The sequence below is a fragment of the Pongo pygmaeus genome, chromosome 22 (assembly GCF_028885625.2).
Source record: "Pongo pygmaeus isolate AG05252 chromosome 22, NHGRI_mPonPyg2-v2.0_pri, whole genome shotgun sequence".
Taxonomy (NCBI): Eukaryota; Metazoa; Chordata; class Mammalia; order Primates; family Hominidae; genus Pongo; species Pongo pygmaeus.
Genome location: NC_072395.2, coordinates 48881911 through 48905851, shown reverse-complemented (window position 1 = coordinate 48905851; position 23941 = coordinate 48881911). Strand labels below are relative to the sequence as shown.

The 23941-nt window shown below is 44.8% G+C and overlaps 1 pseudogene; it reads left to right on the top strand.

The window, feature by feature from the left end:
• The first annotated feature begins 12906 nt into the window (after positions 1-12906).
• Positions 12907-13374, top strand: LOC129022626 (large ribosomal subunit protein uL23-like; annotated as a pseudogene).
• Positions 13375-23941: the final 10567 nt, after the last annotated feature.

The following is a 23941-nucleotide window of genomic DNA, read 5'->3' as shown; positions in this document are numbered from 1 at the left end:
GCAGGGGTCTGAACTAGTTGGCCTGAGGTGTGCCGGGGCATTGGAGATTTAAAGCTCCCACATGACTGATGTTCACCAAAGTTCCCTTTCTGAACCTCTGGAATATGGGAGCAAGCTGCTTTACCTTTTCCCAGCTGGAACTTTCTGGTTTTCAGAAGTGTGGGAGGCAAGCTGGAGAGTGTCAATTCTTTTTTTTTTTTTAATTTTTTTTGGAGATAGAGTCTTGCTCTGTCGCCCAGGCTGGAGTGCAGTGGCGTGATCTCGGCTCACTGCAACCTCCACCTCCCGGGTTCAAGCAATTCTCCTGCCTCAGCCTCCCGAGTAGCTGGGATTACAGGCGCATGCTGCCACACCCAGCTAATTTTTTGTATTTAGTAGAGATGGGGTTTCACCGTGTTGCCCAGGCTGGTCTCGAACTCCTGAACTCAGGCAATCCACCCGCCTCGGCCTCCCAAAGTGCTGGGATTACAGGCGGGAGCCACCACGCCTGGCCAAGAGTGTCAATTCTTATACTACACAAGTTCATGCTGCCTAAATGATCTTTTAAATAGTACCACTTCATGTTGGGTACAGATGAATCCAGACTCTTTATCATTTGGCTCAGTAAATACAGTTGGAGTGCCCGTCCAGTCCACAACAAGTGATTAGCAAATGTTAATTCCACGTGTCTCCTTTAAAAGGAGCCACACCTCTCCGTGTCCAGAGTGTTTGGGCTGATGCTTGGTAAGTACCAGGTGGATCTTGGAATCCCTGTGGGACTTTGCAACGTGCTTGAGCCACTTCCACTTTTCGTACACTGGATGGCGCAAGAGGACCGCCGAGCTGACCTGGGTACTGAGGCTCGGTCAAGTCAGGCAGCAGAGAGTGGTTTTCCCAAATATTAGTAGCATCCAAACAAGGCAAAAGCAACTCTCTGCGTTTCTCCTGGAAGAAAATGCCAACGTTCACATTCTCCTTTGGGCGGATAAACACCACTTCAAGGTGATAGCTGCTCTGGAAGGGACCTGGCCAGGTGGGGCAGGGGCTGGAGAGGGCAGTGGTGGCTCAGAGGTCATGGCGAGAGGAGGAGGGGGTGAGACCGTGCAGGAACCATCCTGGCTCTGCCTACAGAGGAGCCACAAATAAAGGCGTATATTTAGCCCTTACTTTTGAGGAGGAAAGAACTTTTCACACCGGGTAGCAGGTTTCAGTTTCTATCCTAATTGATAGCAGGTAGACTCAGGCTGTTTCAGGCGCCCAAAAGAAGGATGTTTTTTTGTTTTTTTGTTTTTTTTTTTTTTTGAGACAGTTTCACTCTTGTTGCTCAGGCTGGAGTGCAATGGCGCGATCTCTGCTCACTGCAACCTCTGCACCCCAGGTTCAAGCTATTCTCCTGCCTCAGCCTCCCAAGTAGCTGGAATTACAGGCATGCGCCAAGTAGCTGGACTTACAGGCATGCACCACCATGCCTGGCTGATTTTTTTAATTTTTAGTAGAGATGGGGCTGGTCTCGAACTCCAGGCCTCAGGTGATCCACCTGCCTCGGACTCCCAAAGTGCTAGGAAGTGCTGGGATTACAGGTGTGAGCCACTGCGCCTGGCCAGAAGGATGGCTTTTAAGGAGTTGAAACTGACCACCCACACAAAGACAGAGGGACGGATCCTGTGGCTCCTAGCTTCTCATCCGCTAGGTGTTTCTAGAATAAAAACGTGAAGCATTTTGTGGTGAGGTGGAAAGAATCCATTTCTGCTGACCGAGGGGAGGCCTGGCCCATCTGTTGTTAGAGGTGCATGATTGATCAGAGGTTGGGGCCTCAAAGTAGAGTGAAAAAAACCATCAGGGTGCCCTTGAGCTTCTCTGTCCACAGGTGACTGAGACACTGTAGATCCCCAAATGGCTGGTGATGTGGACTGACTCAGTACAACATCACATGATGACTTGATGCTGATGGCCTCACTTGACATGATTTCTTTGGTCAGCTGGACTTTATCAGAGGCTCTGTCATCTGCTCTTATGTGTAGACAAATTCAACAAATTCAACTTGTGAACTGTGAAGCTGCTATAACGCTTTTCTCCCTCCTGATACCCTTCTCCTCCCCGGCCCCGTGCTATTGATACACATTCTGGCTTTGTGTTGAGTGGAAGTTTGTTTACTCTTTGGCATGTTGATCTAGAGGGTGCTACCAAGACCTCAACGAGGCCAATATTCAATATCACAATATTGAAGGTTTTTTTTTTTTTTTTAATTGGAGGAGTAGAGAAAGGTATACATTACTGTTTATCTGATTGGAGTTGCCTCACTGGTGATGGTGATCATGTATATGGAATTCAGATATTATTTAAGAGAATTCAGGTTGGGGCCAAGCATGGTGGTTCATGCCTGTAATTCCAGCACTTTGGGAGGCTGAGGCGGGCGTATCACTTGAGGCCAGGAGTTCCAGATCAGCCTGGCCAACATAGCAAAACCCAATCTCTACTAAAAAATACAAAAATTAGCCAGGCGTGGTGGCGCATGCCTGTAATGCTAGCTACTCAGGAGGCCAAGGCATGAGAATCGCTTGAATCTGGAAGGCCCAGGTTGTACTGAGCCTAGATCATGCCGCTGGACTCCAGTCTGGGCGACAGAGCAAGACTTCGTCTCAAAAAAAAAAAAAAAAAAGAGTAGTCCAGGCGAGGTGGCTCACGCCTGTAATCCCAGCACTTTGGGAGGCTGAGGCAGGCAGATCACCTGAGGTCAGGAGTTCGAGACCAGCCTGACCAACATGGAGAAACCCCCATCTCAACTAAAAATACAAAATTAGCAGGGCACGGTGTCTCACACCTATAATCCCAGCTATTCGGGAGGCTGAGACAGGAGAATCGCTTGAACCTGGGAGGCGGAGGTTACGGTGAGCTGAGATCGCGCCATTGCACTCCAGCCTGGGCAAAAAGAGTGAAACTCCGTCTCAAAAAAAAAAAAGGATTCAGGTTGGAATAACAAGTTTTGTTTTTTTTTGAGACAGCTTCGTGCTCTGCCACCCAGGCTGGAGGGCAGCAGTGGCATAATCTCAGCTCACTACAACCTCTGCCTCCTGGGTTCAGGTGATTCTCCTGCCTCAGCCTCCTAAGTAGCTGGGGTTACAGGCGTGCACTACGCCACCACTCCCAGCTATTTTTTTTAGTAGAGATGGGTTTTGCCATGTTAGCCAGGCTGGTCTTGAACTTCTGTCCTTAGGTGATCCAACCACCTCAGCCTCCCAAAGTGCTGGGATTACAGGTATGAGCCACCCACACCTGGCCACAAGTGATTTTTGATGGTTGCGGTTCAATGTTAAGAGTAGGTGGCCACCATGTAGTCTAGGCAGGGAGCCTTGACTCATAACCATGGCAGCAATCGTGTGAGAGAAGAAATACTGTGTCTCTGTATTAGAAGGCAGTGTATCTGGTACCAGCAGGAGAAAAGTACTGGCAGGGGCAACTGCTAGTATCTATCTTCTTTCTTTTATAGGTCACCAGGGCAAAAGTCTATAAAGGAGGCCACTACCACCAAAAAATGTCCCCCAGGAAGCTAAATAAGTGCTTTCAGCTTTGTTGATTGGGGCCGTTTGCCTTAGAACCCTGCTCCTCACAGGGTGATCTGCAGAGCACAGCATCAGCAGCACCTGGGAGCCTATTAGAAATTCAGGATCTCGGCTGGGCGCGGTGGCTCACACCTGTAATCCCAGCACTCTGGGAGGCAGAGGATCACTTGAGGTCAGGAGTTCAAGACCAGCCTGGCCAACATGGGGAAACCCCGTCTCTACTGAAAACACAAAAATTAGCTGCGTGTGGTGATGGCGCCTATAATCCCAGCTGCCCGGGGAGGCTGAGCTGGATCACTTGAGGTCAGGAGAATCGCTTGAATCAGGGAGGTGGAGGTTGCAGTGAGCTGAGATCGTGCCACTGCACTCTAGCCTGTGCGACAGAGCGAGACTTCGTCTCAAACAAACACACACACACACACACACACACACACACACACACAAATAAAAAGAAAATAAATTCAGGATCTCAGGCCCTGCCCTGGACCCACTGAATCGGAATCTGCATTGGAACAAGATTCCTATGTACGTGAAAGTCAGAAAAACAGTGTCTTAGAGTTGTGACCGACTCCAGGGATCGAGCCGGTTGGATGGTTTATGACCCATCTTATGGGCTGTCCATCGGCAATCCCTTTAGCCCTGTTGTGGTTGACACGAGGTGCCAGTGGAGATGGCTCATTTACAGAAAATGAGGAGGGGCTGGCGTTCTGCTCAGAGGACCCACAAGGCCCGATTATCAGCACAATGACCATGGTTTTGCCCCTTTTACTTTGGGGCATGGCAGTTGCCAAAGACTTCTTGAAGTGGGAGGCAGCTGGACAGAAAGCCACCAGCCCCTTACTCACACCACATGCTGGGGAGCCTCTGCGCCGTGGGGCTGTGGACCTCCAGCCTAAATCACTCGCATTTGTGAGTTTCTCATTCACTGGGAGAAACAGATCCCAGGGCAGCAGTGTGGTTACAAAATCGCCGAGCCCCACAGGTGCATGAGGACTGGTGCACCCTGATTGGAGGGGTCCCAGGATGTTCAGACTGGACTGTGGCATTGACTTAGCATTTCCAGGTGCCAGCACAGTACCACAGGCTGCCAGCCCTGAATCAGTTTCATCCTCAATGGCTACACTAGTCTCCTCCCAACAGATGGAGAAAGTCCAGCTCAGTCAGTCCAGCTTATTTTTATTAGCTAGCAAAGTCCCTTCCTTGTCCAAGGTTCATGGCTGGTATAGACAGACCAGCTTTGGGTCCTGGTCTGCTGGATACCATGTGGGCACTTGGTACCCTCTCAGCCTTGAGAGACAGGGTCCTGCTCTTTTGCCCAGGCTGGAGTGCAATGGCCAATCATGGCTCACTGCAGCCTCAAATTCCTGAGCTCAAGCAACCATCCCGCCTCCGTCTCCTGAGCAGTTGGAACTAAAGGCATGCACCACCACACCTGGCTAATTCTAAAAATAGTTTGTAGAGACGGGGGTCTCATCATGTTGTCCAGACTAGTCTCAAACTCTAGGCCTCAAGCGATCCTCCCACCTTGGTCTCCTAAAATGCTGGGATTACAGGCATGAGCCACTGTGCCCAGTTACCACCCAGCCTCTTTCCAGTCGTTTCCCGTGACTGCTCTCTGATTCCCCACAGCACTGAGGTCAAGGTTGAGTTTCAGTGGAATCTTAAAGAATGAGCAGAGAAGGATGTTGGGAAAGGCAGTGGTGGAGGGGGAGCAGACTTCACCTTTGCTTTGTCTTGGCCATCATAGATTCTGGGACAGGAACCTCAGAAAAGGAGGAAACTTGGCCGGGCACGGTGGCTCATAACCTGTAATCCCAGCACTTTGGGAGGCCAAGGTGGGCAGATCACTTGAGATCAGGAGTTTGAGATCAGCCTGGTCAACATGGTGAAACCCCGTCTTTACTAAAAATACAAAAATTAGTGAGTGTGGTGGTGGGTGCCTGTAATCCCAGCTACTCGGGAGGCTGAGGCACTAGAATCACCTGAACCCAGGAGGTGGAGGTTGCAGGAGCCGAGACTGCAGCACTGCACTCCAGCGTGTACAACAGAGGGAGACTCTGTCTCAAAAAATAAAAATAAAAAAGGAGGAAACTTCAGGAGAGATGGGGGTAGGGGGGTGGGGGTGGGACCAGATGACTGCACTTTGAAAGTTGGCTGTGCCGTCTCTTTCCTGTGGCTTTGGTTGCCTTCAGCTGGTTCTAACATGCTCAGAGCTCACGTACGGAGGCAGGTGGGGCTGCTGGCCGCCCGGGCATGCTGGCCAGGCTGATTTCGTGGGATTGTTTTCAGCCATTAGTGCGTATTGTGCAGAATGACAGGGAACAGGGCCTAGTGCCTCTTTTTCCCTTCTTTTGTTTACATACTTTTTTTCCTCTTTGTGAGGGAGAAAAAAGAGCTGACTCCCTTTCAAGGGACATGAAAACTGAGTTTTGTCTTCCCTTCCTATTACTGTCAAACAAAAGTCACCTTCAAACTCCAGCTCACATGGAGTCCGTCACTGGCAGGAAGCAGGGCCTTCCCTCCTGAATGTATAACTTACAGTAAGTTCTCAGCAGACCAAAAAAAATTCCTTTTATCATGTTCTGGTTTTTTTCCTTCCACTGTTTTATTTCACTTACAACATCACTCAGGTCCAAATGGTATTTGTCAGGAGTAATTGGCAAACGCTGGAGGCTGTGTTCAAGGCTGCTTGAATGGAAAATCTCAAAGCAGTTGTCCATGTTGAAAGAAAATATTACATTTGATCTTTTTAAAAAATGATTTTCGCAGAAATGATGCATGTCTGCATTCTTTAGCCTTACAACCTCTTTATATTTGGGGAGGGAAAAAACCTCCCTGCAGGAAGTAGCACTTCACAGTTAATTTACAGTATGTCGGAGAAGTAATGACAACACATGAAAAGTCATTTTAAAAACACAACTATGATTTATTTTATTAGCTAGCTCATAAACCTGTACTGGTTTGCAGGTTGTTATGCATTGAGTTATGACTTCAAGCTTTGCATTTCATGTGTATTTCTCTGAGGATGTTTATTCTTCTGGATGAAAATATGCTTAAGGATGGTGGCAGCCGTCCACGGGGGGTGGTGTAATACCTTCACATGCAGTCTCATTTCTACGCTACATGCTTTTCCAGAGCAGGACATCATATAGCCAGCAAATGAGAATCATCTGATTAAACTGAGGCCCAGAGAGCAGGGATAACGTGACTGAGGCCATGCAGTGAATGGTGACTGGGTACCCTAAACCTGTTGTCGTCATACTGTGCCAGCTGGTTCCTCTGTGCATTTTCACTTCCAGGAACAGAGCATAGCATCAATGACATGGTTTTGAGGCTTTTAAATCCATACTACCCCCTATTAATATGCCTTCCTCCATGTTCCAGGGGCGTATGTGCACATCCCCAAAGGAAATGACGCAGTCCAGGGACTGAGGATGGCGGAGCTCATGGGAAGTACCACCTCATATCTGCTATGCTGGGATAATTCTGGAACAATCACATACCAAGAGCCATTTTGATGTTATAGAAAATTCTATACCAGGAGTTGGCAAACTTGCCAGTTTCTATTTTTGTAAATAATTTTTTTGTTTTCCTAAGCCAGGTATGGTTGCTCACGCCTGTAATCCCAGCACTTTGGGAGGCTGAGCTGGGTGGATCACTTGAGGTCAGAAGTTTGAGACCAGCCTGGCCAAAATGGCAAAACCCCATTTCTACTAAAAATACAAAAATTAGCTGGTTGTGCTGATGCACGCCTGTAATTCCAGCTACTCAGGAAGCTGAGGCAGAAAGAATGAACCTGGGAGGCAGAGGTTGCAGTGAGCAGAGATCATGCCACTGCACTCCAGCCTGGGTGACAGAGTGAGACTCTGTCTGAAAGAAATGTTTTTTTTCTAAATGCAAACTTTATTATGACAAAATATGCATAACATAAAATTTACTATTTTAACTATTTTAAATTGTACAATTCAGTGGCATTGAGTATATTCACACTTTGTATAACCATCCCCACTATCTAATTTCAAAACTTTTTCAGCACCCCAAGTAGGAACTCTGTACCGTGAATCAGTAACTTTCCATTTCCCACTTTCCCGAGCTTCCGGTAACTTCTACTTTCTATCTCTATGAATTTGCCTGTTCTAGGTACTTCATGTAAGTGCAGTCATACGATCTTTTTACTTTTGTGTCTGGCTTATTTCATGCATCATGCATTCAGGGTTCACCCATGTTGTAGCATGTGTCAGAATTTCATTCCTTTTTAAGGCTGTATACTATTCCTTTGTATGTACATGTATCTACACATTTCGTTTGTCCATTCATCTATTGATGAACACCTGGGTTATTTCCACATCTTGGCTGTTGTGAGAATAACATTCATATACAAGTATCTGTTTGAGTCCCTGCTTTACATTTTTTTGGGTATAGACCCAGCCATGTGTAAATAAAGATTTTCATGTGTATTTGTTTGCCAGTCGCATATGGTTGGTTTCACTTCCCAACAGCAGAGCTGAGTAGGTGTGACAGAGACTACTCAGGTTTGTGGTTCACAAAGCTGAAAATATTTACTATCAAGCCCTTTACAGAAAAGTTTGCTGGCCTCTGCTAGAGCTGATACAGTATGTGCTTTCTTCGATGGCTCTGTTGGAAAGTGCCTCTCTCCATCACTGGCTTTGAACAAGGCCTGTTTGCCTGGTGCTTGGTACCCACAGAGTGATAGCATCAGGCATGCTCCAACCACCAGCAAGCTTGCTCGCCCCCCCGGGTCTGCCATCCTCCCAGGGGTTTGCTGACAGCCATGAGATGCTGCTTTTTGGCTCTCTTAGAACCTGGAGCAAATCTTCTCTATACTGGGGCAGCATTTTTCCCCCCGCCTCGACCCGTAGGTGTTAGTTTCCCAGGGCTGCTGTTACAAAGTTCCACAAGCTCGGTGGCTTAAAACAACAGACATTTATTCTCGCACAGTCCTGGAGGCTGGAAGTCTGAAATCATGGTGTCAGCAGGGCTGTGCTTGCTCTGAAGGCGCTCAGGGAGAATCTGTTCCCTGCCTTTCTCCCAGCTTTTGGTGGCCACCGGCCATCCGTAGGGCTCCCTGGCTTGCCGCTGCATCACTCCCATCTCTGCCTCTGTGGTCACATCACCTTCTCCCATGTCTCTTTCTGTATCTGTTTCTCCTTTTGTCTTACAAGGCTCATTGCATTCAGGGCTCACACAGCTAATCTAGGATGATCTCAACTTGAGATCCTTCTCTTAATGACATCGGCAAAGATATGATTTCCAAGCAAGGCTGCATTCACAGGTACTGTGACTTAGGGATCGGGCATGTCTTTTTTTGGGGGAAGGGGACACAATTCAACCCACTACAACATAGAATGGATGACATTCAAAGCCAAACGGAATAGATGTATATATATAGCTAATAAAATGACACATCCCATGAGTGGACTCTGATTTTGAGAAAATATAAGTTTATTTTATTTTATTTTTAAAGAAACGGAGTCTTGCTCTGTCACTCAGGCTGGAGTGCAGTGGTGCAGTGATAGCTTACTGCAGCCTTGACCTCCTGGGCTCAACTGATCCTCCCACCTCAGCCTCCTGAGTAGAGCTCGGGGTTACAGGCTCATGCTCCTGCACCCAGCTGATTTTGAGAAAATATCAAAAATTTGGTAGGGAAGTAAGGCAAATAACACTGCTTTTTTTTTCCCCCCAGGGACATTGATAAACACATTCATCCACATGAGTAAAGCAGCCATGTAAAGGTCTCAAAAACTAGTCATTGAAAATCATTTAAAATGTATTTTATTTTTTAGTGTTTTTTTTGGAGACAGTCTCATTCTGTCACCCAGGCTGGAGTGCAGTGGGGCAATCTCAGCTCCTTGCAACCTCCACCTCCTGGATTCAAGAGATTCTTTTGCCTCAGCTTCTTGAGTAGCTGAGATTACAGGTGCTCACCACCACACCTGGCTAATTTTTGTATTTTTAGTAGAGATGGGGTTTTGCCATGTTGGCCAGACTGGTCTTGAACTCCTGACCTCAAGTGATCCACCCACTTTGGCCTCCCAAAGTGCTGGGATTACAGGCGTGAGCCACTGTGGCTGGTCTAAAAATGTGTTTTAAGGACTAGATTATTTTTTAAAAGAGTATTGATTTTTTTCCTTTTCTGTATTGCACAGGTAATTAAGCAAACAGGCCAAGGGTAGTGATGGCCCACACCTGTAATCCCAGCACTTTGGGAGGTGGAGGCGGGAGGATCACTTGAGGCCAGGAGTTTGAGATCAGCCTGCTCAACGCAGCAAGACCCCATCTCCACACACACAAAAATGTATATTTATATATTAGCTGGGCATGCTGGCACATAGCTGTAGTCCCAACTATTCTGGAGGCTGAGGCAGGAGGATTGCTTGAGCCCAGGAGGTTAAGGCTACAGTGAGCTAGGATTGCATCACTGCACTCTAGTCTGGACTACAGAGTGAGAACCTGTCTCAAAAATACAATAAATAAAATAAATAATTAAGCAAGCGAGTACCACAATAAACACATTTAAATAAACACATTTTTGTTAACAATCACAGTAAATGGGATTCACACATTTTTGGCTATGTAAGAAGAGCTCCAGTAGAGTAGCCTTGATTCTCATAAGGGCTGCTAGTGACTTCCTCTGCTGATGAGGAACACAGAACAAATCCAGGACATCTGATTTTTCTTGTGGTACGTACATGAAAGCTAATCTGAATGATAATACTGGAAAAAAGCAAAGAAGAGTTCATACAGCCTGATGGCAGGTTTCTCCTCTTTGCTTGGAGAGAGGCAGGGTGGCGTATTTGTTCATCAGCAGTGCAGGGGTTACTCACACGTGTGTTTAGCCTTGACATCTTTCGTGTTAAAAATCTATCTCAGGGCCAGGCACGGTGGCTCACGCCTATAATCTCAGCACTTTGGGAGGCTGAGGGTGGTAGATAGCTTGAGGTCAGGACTTCAAGACCAGCCTGGCCAACATGGTGAAACCCCATCTCTACCAAAAATACAAAATAAAAATTAGCCAGGTGTGGTGGTGGGCACCTGTAATCCCAGCTACTCAGAAGGCTGAGGCAGGAGAATCACTTGAACCTGGAAGGCAGAAGTTGCAGAGAGCCGAGATTGCATCACTGCACTCCAGCCTGGGCAACAGAGCGAGACTATCTCTCAAAAAAAAAAGAAAAAGAAAAAGAAAAAGAAAAAGAAGATTATATTTCAGAATGAAATGCAAAAGAAAACAACAGAAACTGTAAAACCACACCTGCAAGCAGCAGAACAATTTGTAGTTCCCACGACTGTTCACTGTGGATCAAGGGCTTCTGGGTTGTGAGGGGAAGCATAGGTGGTTCACTCATTCTTACCTAACTTCTTTTTTTTCACTACAGAAAGCACATCGGAAGTGACAATATTTAGGGATAATGTTTAAGCCATTCTAGGCTTTTGAAGGCATAATTTAATTTTATGTCAGGGAGGCTAAATTTGGATTAATAACAAATTACTTGTGTATACCTCATAGCTGCTTGGGATAATGTTAGGTTTGTCTCAATGTACAAGATTATTTCCCTGTTGGAAAATTAGGGGCTTCCCCAGCCAGAGCACAGCAGTGTTACATAGCAGTAGAAATGGGAGCCGCAGCTGAACTTTCTGGAAAAATAAATCTGAGAGCAGGACAACGTCGAGGGGGCCTTTCTTGGTCCCACATAGAGCGGGCATCAGGATTCTGCGGTTGTCTGGAGCTGTGCAGGCAGAAATGGTGGTACCCAGGGCCATGCAAGTTTTTCTTGGCCAGACTGATCCTTCGAGGGAAGCTTTTTGGAGTGGTCCACTGAGAAATGGAGAATGTGCTAGAATTAGACTATGAAGCCCTCATGGAAGCAATCGGCTCCACCAGCATCAAACCTCAGAGTTGTGATGGGGACACACAGAATAGTATCCTCAGACACGGAGGGGCCCAGGACCTGTCACCAAGCCCAGGAACACCAGCTCTGGGCTTCACTTACTGAAGCCCTGCTTGGCCTCCCATTCAAAAGCACAAGGAATGTCAAAACATGCCTCCCCAAATCTTACCACACAAAATCTCACTCTGAAAGGGGAAGAAGACAGGAAGTTAAGGACTGAGGAGGAGAAGCGAAGCGTTTCTTTTTGTTTTTTTGGGTTTTTGTTGATTTTTGTTTTTTTGAGATGGAGTCGTGCTCTGTCACCCAGGCTGGAGTGCAGTGGTGCTATCTGGGCTCATTGCAACCTCTGCCTCCAAGGTTCAAGCAATTCTCCTGTCTCAGTCTCCCGAGTAGCTGGGACTACAGGCGTGCACCACCACACCCAGCTAATTTTTGTATTTTTAGTAGAGATGGGGTTTCACCATGTTGGCCAGGCTGGTCTCGAACTCCTGACCTCAGGTTATCCACCCGCCTCAGCCTCCCAAAGTGCTGGGATTACAGGTGTGAACCACCATGCTCGGTGGAAGCAGAGAGATTTTAGAATCATTTCACTATTTCCACTGAAAACTTCTTGCTCCACTCCTCCACAATCATTCATTTTCATGGGGGTATAGGATAGCGGTGGGGAGGCTTGGAGTGATGTATATTTGTCTCCATATCACGTTTCCTTCCCATTAAAATGTGGTACCTCCAAATTTGTGATATAGCATCGCAATGTAATCTGGCAATGTACAAAGAGAAAAGGAAATAAATGTTGGTCTGAAGTAGGGTAAATACGACATATAATCACTGATGTCAGCAGCTATCAAAATTGTAAAACATAATCATGGCTCTTGATTCTAGCATAGTGAAGAGCTGGGTTGATGAACCGTGACCCATGGGCCAAATCCAACCTGATGCCTGTTTTTTGTTTTTGTTTTTTTTTTGAGATGGAGTCTCGTTCTGTCACCCAGGCTGGGTGCAGTGGTGCGATCTTGGCTCACTGCATGCAACCTCCGCCTCCTGGGTTCAAGTGATTCTCCTGCCTCAGCCTCCTGAGTAGCTGGGACTACAGGTGCATGCCACCACACCTGGCTAATTTTTGTATTTTTTGTAGAGACAGGGTTTCACCATGTTGGCCAGGCTGGTTTTGAACTCCTGAGCTCAAGTGATCTTCCCACCTCGGCCTCCCAAAGTGCTGAGATTACAGGCATGAGCCATTGCGCCCGGCCCCTGATGCCTGTTTTTATTAATAAGGTTTCACGGAAACACAGCCACACCCTTCATTTACATATCGCCTATAGCTGCTTCATTCTTACAAAGGCAGAGTTGAGTAGTTGCAACATAGACTGTATGGCCGGCAAAGCTGAAAATATTTACTATGAAGAAATAGAAAAACTTTACCAATCTCAATTTAAAAATTAAGATGGGCTTTTCACAAGATGGCCCCGAAAGCAAAGAAGGAAGCTCCTGCCCTCCTAAAGCCGAAGCCAAAGCGACGGCTTTAAAGGCCAAGAAGGCAGTGTTGAAAGGTGTCCACAGCCACAAAAAAAATGATCCACACGTCACCCACCTTCCAGTGGCCCAAGACACTGCGACTCCGGAGGCAGCCCAAATATCCTCGGAAGAGCGCCCCCAGGAGAAACAAGCTTGACCACTATGCTATCATCAAGTTTCCGCTGACCACTGAGTCAGCCAAGAAGAAGACAGAAGACAACAACACACTTGTGTTCATTGTGGATGTTAAAGCCAACAAGCACCAGATCAAACAGGCTGTGAAGAAGCTCTATGACATTGACGTGGCCAAGGTCAACACCCTGATTCGGCCTGATGGAGAGAAGAAGGCATATGTTCCACTGGCTCCTGATTGTGATGCTTTGGATGTTGCCAACAAAATTGGTATCATCTAAACTGAGTCCAACTGGCTAATTCTAAATATATGTATATCTTTTCACATAAAAAAATTAAGATGGAAACCAAAGCAAAGATGAACTATGGAGACAATCTAAGCAGTGATCTTCTACTATAACACTGGATTGCATTTGTGTCTGCCTTCCCTCTTGCCCCACACCTGCTTTAATTTTTTTTTTTTTTTCTCTGAGATACTTCTAGGTAAAAGTGACAAGCCAACTGGCAAACCTGCAGAAATTAAATTACATTCAGAAGATGGCCTGGGATGGGAGCAGTGGCTCATGCCTGTAATCCCAGCACTTTGGGAGGCTGAGGCTTAAGGGACTGCTTGAGGCTAGGAGTTTGAGACTAGCCTGGGCAACATAGCAAGAGCTCGTCTCTACTAAAAATCCGAAAACAAAAATGAGCCAGGTGTGGTGGTGTGCACCTGTAGTCCCAGCTACTTAGGAGGCTGAGGTGGGAGGATTGCTTGAGATTGGGAGATTGAGGCTGCAGTGAGCTATGATCACACCACTGCAGTCCAGCCTGGGTGACAGAGTGAGACTGTCTCTAACAACAACAACAACAAAAGGAAGGTGGCTCAAGATTCTTGTCTATTTCTCTTCACTGTTGAGTTCACAGCACAAGTAGTTCTTCTATGTTTCTGAAACACTGATTCACTTTAATCAGTTCCTAAAATGTTGCTAAATACTGACTAATGGATGTTTCCAACATTTGTAATGCACTTGAAAAGCTGCTAATCAGAAACACAGCAATCAAGTCATTTATCAAATATGAGAAGTCCCTGTTCACAAGACTGTGAATTCTCGTGATTGATTCCATGACTATAAAATAGCATTATGGTTTTTTACATACTCAACTTGCGACGGCATATGCCCCATATTTTGACAATGGGGAAAAAGCCCAGTATCTTGTGTCTTCTTTAAATTGATGTTGAATATTCAGAGATTTGAGACTTTCGGGATGCCTGAGTCATATCCAACATTTTACTCAGCAATTTTAAAGAAATAGTGGATTGGAATAAAACATGCAGGATTGACAGCAGTGGACAGAACTTCCACCCAGGCTTGTCAGGCTTGTCAGGGACTCATTTCTCCTGTGTTTCTTTCTGGGTAACTTGACCCAGCTGACACATCTAGGAAGTAAGATTGATTTGCTCACCCTTCAGAAGAGCACTGAGAAAAGAATCTGTTTCTCAATGGCTTTTGCAGTAAAAGCTCATCAATTGGGACTCTGGAATAGTTTGGATGTAGCAGATCCCTGAGGAGTTCTGTTTTCACAACTCTGACACAGGCTGGATTATCTCAGAGCAGCATGCTATTGAAGGGAGCATGGCTCCCACAGGAGTTTCAATCTCTACTAGAGGTTTTCTTGTTTGGTTATTTTTTGAGACGGAGTCTCACTGTGTCACCCAGGCTTGAGTGCAGTGGCGTGATCTCAGCTCTGTGCAACCTCCACCTCCTGGGTTCAAGCGATTCTCCTGCCTCAGCCTCCTGAGTAGCTGGGATTACAGGTGCCCACCATCACAACCAACTAATTTTTGTATTTTTAGTAGAGATGAGGTTTTGCCATGTTGCCGAGGCTGGTCTCAAACTCCTGACCTCAAGTGGTCCACCCGCCTTGGCCTCCCAAAGTCCTGGGATTACAGGAGTGAGCCACCACACCCGGCTTGCTGAGAGTATTAAGACCTTCACTGCGTCACTCCAACACACTTTACACTAAGCGCCCATCCCTTTCTTCTCCTCTCTAGGTGTAATCACCAAAGGCTCCCTGCTGTTTTCTGAGCTTGTGTCCTCAGTCTCAGAAGAGGGATTGGAGGGGGAACCCTGTTATACACAGCAGCATCAACTTAAAATTGCACCTTAGCAGCTCTGTGTTTCAAGGTCTTCCAGTCCTTGTGAAACTGACTTCTCATCCATTGCACCAGCCCATAAGCCTGTACTCCTCACGATCTCACCCCTTCTCCTTCATTTCTCTCTTATCCTCACCACGTCCTTTTCAGAACATTCTTGTGAACTTCGAATTCTCATTGTGTTTTAAAAAATCAAGATATAGGCCAGGTGCGGTGGCTCACGCCTGTAATCCCAGCACTTTGGGAGGCCGAGGTGGGGGATCACAAGGTCAAGAGATCGAGACCATCCTGGCCAACATGGTGAAACCCTGTCTCTACTAAAAATACAAAAAAATTAGCTGGGCATGGTAGTATGCACCTGTAGTTCCAGCTACTTGGGAGGCTGAGGCAGGAGGTTCGCTTGAACCCGGGAGGTGGAGGTTGCATGAGCCCAGATCACGCCATTGCACTCCAGCCTGGTGACAGGGCGAGACTCCATCTCAAAGAAAAAAAAAATCAAGATATAATCCACATATAAAATTCACTCTTTAAAAGTGGAAAATTCACTGATTTTTAGTATAGTTACAACATTGTACCACCATGACTACTCTCTCATCCCAGAACATTCTCATCACCCCCAAAAGAAATACCTTACCCATCAGCAGTCACTACCTACCATAGCCTCCCTTCAGCCCTAGGCATCCACCAATATAGTTTCTGTCTTTACGAATTTATCTATTCTAGGCATTTCATATAACAAAGGAAGCTGGGTATTTCATGTAATAAAGGGATCTGGGTCATGTAATAAAGGAATATAAAGGAACCATACAATGCATGGCATTTTGACTGGCTTCTTTCACTCAGTGTAATGTTTTCAAAGTTCATCCATGTTGCAGCATATATCTGTACTTCATTAATTTTTATGTGGAATAATATTCCATTGTATGATATAGCATGTTTTATTTGTCCATTCATCAGTTGATGAACATTCATTTAGGTTGTTTCCACTTTTTGGCTCTTATGAATAATGCTGCTATGAACATTTCTATACAAGTTCTAGTGTGAACATGTGTTTTTAATTTTCTTGGATATATAACTAGGAGTAGAATTTTGAGGAACTGCTAAACTGTTTTTTAAAGTGGCTGTATAGGCCACGGTGGCTCACACCTGTAATCCTAGCACTTTGGGAGGCCGAGGCAGGCAGATCATTTGAGGTCAGGAGTTCAAGACCAGCCTGGGCAACATGGTGAAACCCTTTCTCTACTAAAAATACAAAAATTAGCCAGGCGTAGTGTCATGCATCTGTAGTCTCAGTTACTTGGGAGGCTGAGGCAGGAGAATTGCTTGAACCCGGGAGGTGGAGGTTGCAGCGAGCTGAGATCATGCCATTGCATTCCAGCCTGGGTGACAGAGCAAGACTCTGTCTCAAAAACACAAAACAAAACAAAACAAAACAAAAAAACAAAAGTGGCTGCATCATCTTACATTCCCACCAGTAATATATGAGGGTCCCAGTTTCTCCACATCCTCACCAACACTTGTTTTTTGTCTTTTACATTGAAGCCATCCTAGTGGGTGTGAGGAAGTATCTTGTGGTTTTGATTTGCATTTAACAATTGAATTATTTATGCTTTTATTGTTGAATTGTAAGATTTCTTTATATATTGTGGATGCTAGACCCTTAACAGATATATATGATTTGAAATATCTTCTCCCATTCTGTGGGTTGCCTTTGCACTTTCCTGACAGTGTCCTTTGAAGCACAAAAGTTTTTGATTGGGATGAAGCCCGATTTATCTATTTGTTTCATTTGGTTGTTTGTGCTTTGGGTGTCATATCAAAGAAACTGCTGCCTAATTGAAGGTCATGAAGGCTTATTTTTTTTTTCTTCTAAGAGTTTTAGAGTTTTAGCTCTTGCATTCAGGACTTTGATTCATTTCAATTACTTTTTGTATATGTTAAGGGATAAGGGTCCAACTGCATGACATTGGTCTGGGCAATTATTTTTTTGAATTTGACTCCAAAATCACGAGCACAGCAAAAATAGACAAATGGGATTACTTCAAAATAAAAAGCTTCTGCACCACAAAGGAAACAACAGAGTGAAGAAACAACCTATAGATTGGGAGAACATATTTACAAACCATACATGTGATAAGGGATTATTTTTATTTATTTATTTATTTATTTATTTATTTATTTATATATTTGTTTATTTTCCCACCCTCCTCCCACCCCACAACAGTCCCCGAAGTGTGATGTTCCCCTTCCTGTGTCCATGTGTTCTCATTGTTCAATTCCCACCTATGAGTGAGAATATGCGGTGTTTGGTTTTTTGTTCTTGCGATAGTTTACTGAGAATGATGATTTCCAATTTCATCCATGTCCCTACAAAGGACGTGAACTCATCATTTTTTATGGCTGCATAGTATTCCATGGTGTATATGTGCCACATTTTCTTAATCCAGTCTATCATTGTTGGACATTTGGGTTGGTTCCAAGTCTTTGCTATTGTGAATAATGCCGCAATAAACATACGTGTGCATGTGTCTTTATAGCAGCATGATTTATAGTCCTTTGGGTATATACCCAGTAATGGGATGGCTGGGTCGAATGGAATTTCTAGTTCTAGATCCCTGAGGAATCGCCACACTGACTTCCACAAGGGTTGAACTAGTTTACAGTCCCACCAACAGTGTAAAAGTGTTCCTATTTCTCCACATCCTCTCCAGCACCTGTTGTTTCCTGACTTTTTAATGATTGCCATTCTAACTGGTGTGAGATGGTATCTCATTGTGGTTTTGATTTGCATTTCTCTGATGGCCAGTGATGGTGAGCATTTTTTCATGTGTTTTTTGGCTGCATAAATGTCTTCTTTTGAGAAGTGTCTGTTCATGTCCTTCGCCCACTTTTTGATGGGGTTGTTTTTTTTTTCTTGTAAATTTGTTGGAGTTCATTGTAGATTCTGGATATTAGCCCTTTGTCAGATGAGTAGGTTGCGAAAATTGTCTCCCATTTTGTAGGCTGCCTGTTCACTCTGATGGTAGTTTCCTTTGCTGTGCAGAATCTTGAGTTTAATTAGATCCCATTTGTCAATTTTGGCTTTTGTTGCCATTGCTTTTGGTGTTTTAGACATGAAGTCCTTGCCCATGCCTATGTCCTGAATGGTATTGCCTAGGTTTTCTTCTAGGGTTTTTATAGTTTTAGGTCTAACATTTAAGTCTTTAATCCATCTTGAATTGATTTTTGTATAAGGTGTAAGGAAGGGATCCAGTTTCAGCTTTCTACATATGGCTAGCCAGTTTTCCCAGCACCATTTATTAAATAGGGAATCCTTTCCCCATTTCTTGTTTTTGTCAGGTTTGTCAAAGATCAGATAGTTGTAGATATGTGGCATTATTTCTGACGGCTCTGTTCTGTTCCATTGATCTATATCTCTGTTTTGGTACCAGTACCATGCTGTTTTTGTTACTGTAGCCTTGTAGTATAGTTTGAAGTCAGGTAGCGTGATGCCTCCAGCTTTGTTCTTTTGGCTTAGGATTGACTTGGCGATGCGGGCTCTTTTTTGGTTCCATATGAACTTTAAAGTAGTTTTTTCCAATTCTGTGAAGAAAGTCATTGGTAACTTGATGGGGATGGCATTGAATCTGTAAATTACCTTGGGAAGGATGGCCATTTTCATGATATTGATTCTTCCTACCCATGAGCATGGAATGTTCTTCCATTTGTTTGTATCCTCTTTTATTTCCTTGAGCAGTGGTTTGTAGTTCTCCTTGAAGAGGTCCTTCACATCCCTTGTAAGTTGGATTCCTAGGTATTTTATTCTCTTTGAAGCAATTGTGAATGGGAGTTCACTCATGATTTGGCTCTCTGTTTCTTATTGATGTATAAGAATGCTTGTGATTTTTGTACATTGATTTTGTATCCTGAGACTTTGCTGAAGTTGCTTATCAGCTTAAGGAGATTTTGGGCTGAGACAATGGGGTTTTCTAGATATCATGTCATCTGCAAACAGGGACAATTTGACTTCCTCTTTTCCTAATTGAATACCCTTTATTTCCTTCTCTTGCCTAATTGCCCTGGCCAGAACTTCCAACACTATGTTGAATAGAAGTGGTGAGAGAGGGCATCCCTGTCTTGTGCCAGTTTTCAAAGGGAATGCTTCCAGTTTTTGCCCATTCAGTATGATATTGGCTGTGGGTTTGTCATAAATAGCTCTTATTATTTTGAGATACGACCCATCAATACCTAATTTATTGAGAGTTTTTAGCATGAAGGGTTGTTGAATTTTGTCAAAGGCCTTTTCTGCATCTATTGAGATAATCATGTGGTTTTTGACTTTGGTTCTGTTTATATGCTGGATTACATTTATTGATTTGCGTATATTGAACCAGCCTTGCATCCCAGGGATGAAGCCCACTTGATCATGGTGGATAAGCTTTTTGATGTGCTGCTGGATTCTGTTTGCCAGTATTTTATTGAGGATTTTTGCATCAATGTTCATCAAGGATATTGGTCTAAAATTCTCTTTTTTTGTTGTGTCTCTGCCAGGCTTTGGTATCAGGATGATGCTGGCCTCATAAAATGAGTTAGGGAGGATTCTCTCTTTTTCTATTGATTGGAATAGTTTCAGAAGGAATGGTACCAGCTCCTCCTTGTACCTCTGGTAGAATTCGGCTGTGAACCCATCTGGTCCTGGACTTTTTTTGGTTGGTAAGCTATTGATTATTGCCACAATTTCAGCTCCTGTTATTGGTCTATTCAGAGATTCAACTTCTTCCTGGTTTAGTCTTGGGAGGGTGTATGTGTTGAGGAATTTATCCATTTCTTCTAGATTTTCTAGTTTATTTGCGTAGAGGTGTTTGTAATATTCTCTGATGGTAGTTTGTATTTCTGTGGGATCGGTGGTGATATCCCCTTTATCATTTTTTATTGCATCTATTTGATTCTTCTCTCTTTTTCTCTTTATTAATCTTGCTAGCGGTCTATCAATTTTGTTGATCCTTTCAAAAAACCAGCTCCTGGATTCATTTATTTTTTGAAGGGTTTTTTGTGTCTCTATTTCCTTCAGTTCTGCTCTGATTTTAGTTATTTCTTGCCTTCTGCTAGCTTTTGAATGTGTTTGCTCTTGCTTTTCTAGTTCTTTTAATTGTGATGTTAGGGTGTCAATTTTGGATCTTTCCTGCTTTCTCTTGTGGGCATTTAGTGCTATAAATTTCCCTCTAAACACTGCTTTGAATGCATCCCAGAGATTCTGGTATGTTGTGTCTTGGTTCTCGTTGGTTTCAAAGAACATCTTTATTTCTGCCTTCATTTCGTTATGTACCCAGTAGTCATTCAGGAGCAGGTTGTTCAGTTTCCACGTAGTTGAGCGGTTTTGAGTGAGATTCTTAATCCTGAGTTCTAGCTTGATTGCACTGTGATCTGAGAGATAGTTTGTTATAATTTCTGTTCTTTTACATTTATTAAGGAGAGCTTTACTTCCAAGTATATGGTCAATTTTGGAATAGGTGTGGTGTGGTGCTGAAAAAAATGTATATTCTGTTGATTTGGGGTGGAGAGTTCTGTAGATGTCTATTAGGTCCGCTTGGTGCAGAGCTGAGTTCAATTCCTGGGTATCCTTGTTGATTTTCTGTTTCGTTGATCTGTCTAATGTTGACAGTGGGGTGTTAAAGTCTCCCATTATTAATGTGTGGGAGTCTAAGTCTCTTTGTAGGTCAGTCAGGACTTGCTTTATGAATCTGGGTGCTCCTGTATTGGGTGCATATATATTTAGGATAGTTAGCTCTTCTTGTTGAATTAATCCCTTTACCATTATGTAATGGCCTTCTTTGTCTCTTTTGATCTTTGTTGGTTTAAAGTCTGTTTTATCAGAGACTAGGATTGCAACCCCTGCCTTTTTTTGTTTTCCATTTGCTTGGTAGATCTTCCTCCATCCTTTTATTTTGAGCCTATGTGTGTCTCTGCCCGTGAGATGGGTTTCCTGAATACAGCACACTGATGGGTCTTGAGTCTTTATCCAATTTGCCAGTCTGTGTCTTTTAATTGGAGCATTTAGTCCATTTACATTTAAAGTTAATATTGTTATGTGTGAATCTGATCCTGTCATTATGATGTTAGCTGGTTATTTTGCTCATTAGTTGATGCAGTCTCTTCCTAGTCTCGATGGTCTTTACATTTCGGTATGATTTTGCAGTGGCTGGTACCGGTTGTGCCTTTCCATGTTTAGCGCTTCCTTCAGGAGCTCTTTTAGGGCAGGCCTGGTGGTGACAAAATCTCTCAGCATTTGCTTGTCTGTAAAGTATTTTATTTCTCCTTCACTTATGAAGCTTAGTTTGGCAGGATATGAAATTCTGGGTTGAAAATTCTTTTCTTTAAGAATGTTGAATATTGGCCCCCACTCTCTTCTGGCTTGTAGGGTTTCTGCCGAGAGATCCGCTGTTAGTCTGATGGGCTTCCCTTTGATGGTAACCCGACCTTTCTCTCTGGCTGCCCTTAACATTTTTTCCTTCATTTCAACTTTGGTGAATCCGACAATTATGTGTCTTGGAGTTGCTCTTCTCGAGGAGTATCTTTGTGGTGTTCTCTGTATTTCCTGAATCTGAATGTTGGCCTGCCTTGCTAGATTGGGGAAGTTCTCCTGGATAATATCCTGCAGAGTGTTTTCCAACTTGTTTCCATTCTCCCCGTCACTTTCAGGTACACCAATCAGACGTAGATTTGGTCTTTTCACATAGTCCCACATTTCTTGGAGGCTTTGCTCATTTCTTTTTATTCTTTTTTCTCTAAACTTCCCTTCTCGCTTCATTTCATTCATTTCATCTTCCAGGGCTGATACCCTTTCTTCCATTTGATCGCATCGGCTCCTGAGGCTTCTGCATTCTTCACGTAGTTCTCGAGCCTTGGTTTTCAGCTCCATCAGCTCCTTTAAGCACTTCTCTGTATTGGTTATTCTAGTTATACATTCTTCTAAATTTTTTTCAAAGTTTTCAACTTCTTTGCCTTTGGTTTCAATATCCTCCCGTAGCTCGGAGTAATTTGATCGTCTGAAGCCTTCTTCTCTCAGCTCGTCGAAGTCATTCTCTGTCCAGCTTTGTTCCGTTGCTGGTGAGGAACTGCGTTCCTTTGGAGGAGGAGAGGTACTCTGCTTTTTAGAGTTTCCAGTTTTTCTGCTCTGTTTTTTCCCCATCTTTGTGGTTTTATCTACTTTTGGTCTTTGATGATGGTGATGTACAGATGGGCTTTTGGTGTGGATGTCCTTTCTGTTAGTTTTCCTTCTAACAGACAGGACCCTCAGGTGGAGGTCTGTTGGAGTACCTGGCCAGCCGTGTGAGGTGTCAGTCTGCCCCTGCTGGGGGGTGCCTCCCAGTTAGGCTGCTCGGGGGTCAGGGGTCAGGGACCCACTTGAGGAGGCAGTCAGCCCGTTCTCAGATCTCCAGTTGCGTGCTAGGAGAACCACTGCTCTCCTCAAAGCTGTCAGACAGGGACATTTAAGTCTGCAGAGGTTACTGCTGTCTTTTTGTTTGTCTGTGCCCTGCCCCCAGAGGTGGAGCCTACAGAGGCAGGCAGGCCTCCTTGAGCTGTGGTGGGCTCCACCCAGTTCAAGCTTCCCGGCTGCTTTGTTTACCTAAGCGAGCCTGGGCAATGGCGGGCGCCCCTCCCCCAGCCTCGCTGCCGACTTGCTGTTTGATCTCAGACTGCTGTGCTAGCAATCAGCGAGACTCCGTGGGCGTAGGACCCTCTGAGCCAGGTGCGGGCTATACTCTCCTGGGGCACCGTTTCCTAAGCCCGTCGGAAAAGCACAGTATTCGGGTGGGAGTGGCCCGATTTTCCAGGTGCCGTCTGTCACCCCTGGAAAGGGAACTCCCTGACCCCTTGGGCTTCCCGAGTGAGGCAATGCCTCGCCCCTGCTTTGGCTGGCGCACGGTGCACTCACCCACTGACCTGCGCCCACTGTCTGGCACTCCCTAGTGAGATGAACCTGGTACCTCAGATGGAAATGCAGAAATCACCCGTCTTCTGCGTGGCTCGTGCTGGGAGCTGTAGACCGGAGCTGTTCCTATTCGGCCATCTTGGCTCCTCCCCCCGATAAGGGGTTAATATCCAAAATCTATAAGGAACTCAAACAACTCAACAGCAAGAAAACAAATAATACAGTTAAAAATGGTCAAAGGACTTGAATAAACATTTCTTAAAAGAAGACATACAGGCTGGGTACGGTGGCTCATGCCTGTAATCCCAGCACTTTGGGAGGCCGAGGCAGGGGATCGCTTGAGCCCAGGAGTTTGAGACCAGCCTGGCCAACATGGTGAAACCCCATCTCTACCAAAAACGTAAAAATTAGCCGGGTGTGGTGACACACACCTGTAGTCCCAGCTACTCAAGTGGCAGGGCACAAGAATCGCTTGATCCCAGGAGGTGAAGGTTGCAGTGAGCTGAGGTCATGCCACTGCACTCTAGCCTGGGCAACAGAGAAAGACTCTGTCTCAAAAAAAAGAAAAATAAAAACAAAAAAAACAGAAGACATACAAATGGCCAACAGCTATATGAAAAAGTGCTCAACATCACTAATCATTAGGGAAATGCAAATTAAAACCACAATGAAATATCACCTCACATCTGTCAAGAGTGGCTATTATCAAAAAGATGCAAGATAAGTGTTGGCAAGGATGTGGAGAAAAGGGACCCCTTGTATACTGTTGATAGGAATATAACTTAGTACGGCCATTATGGAA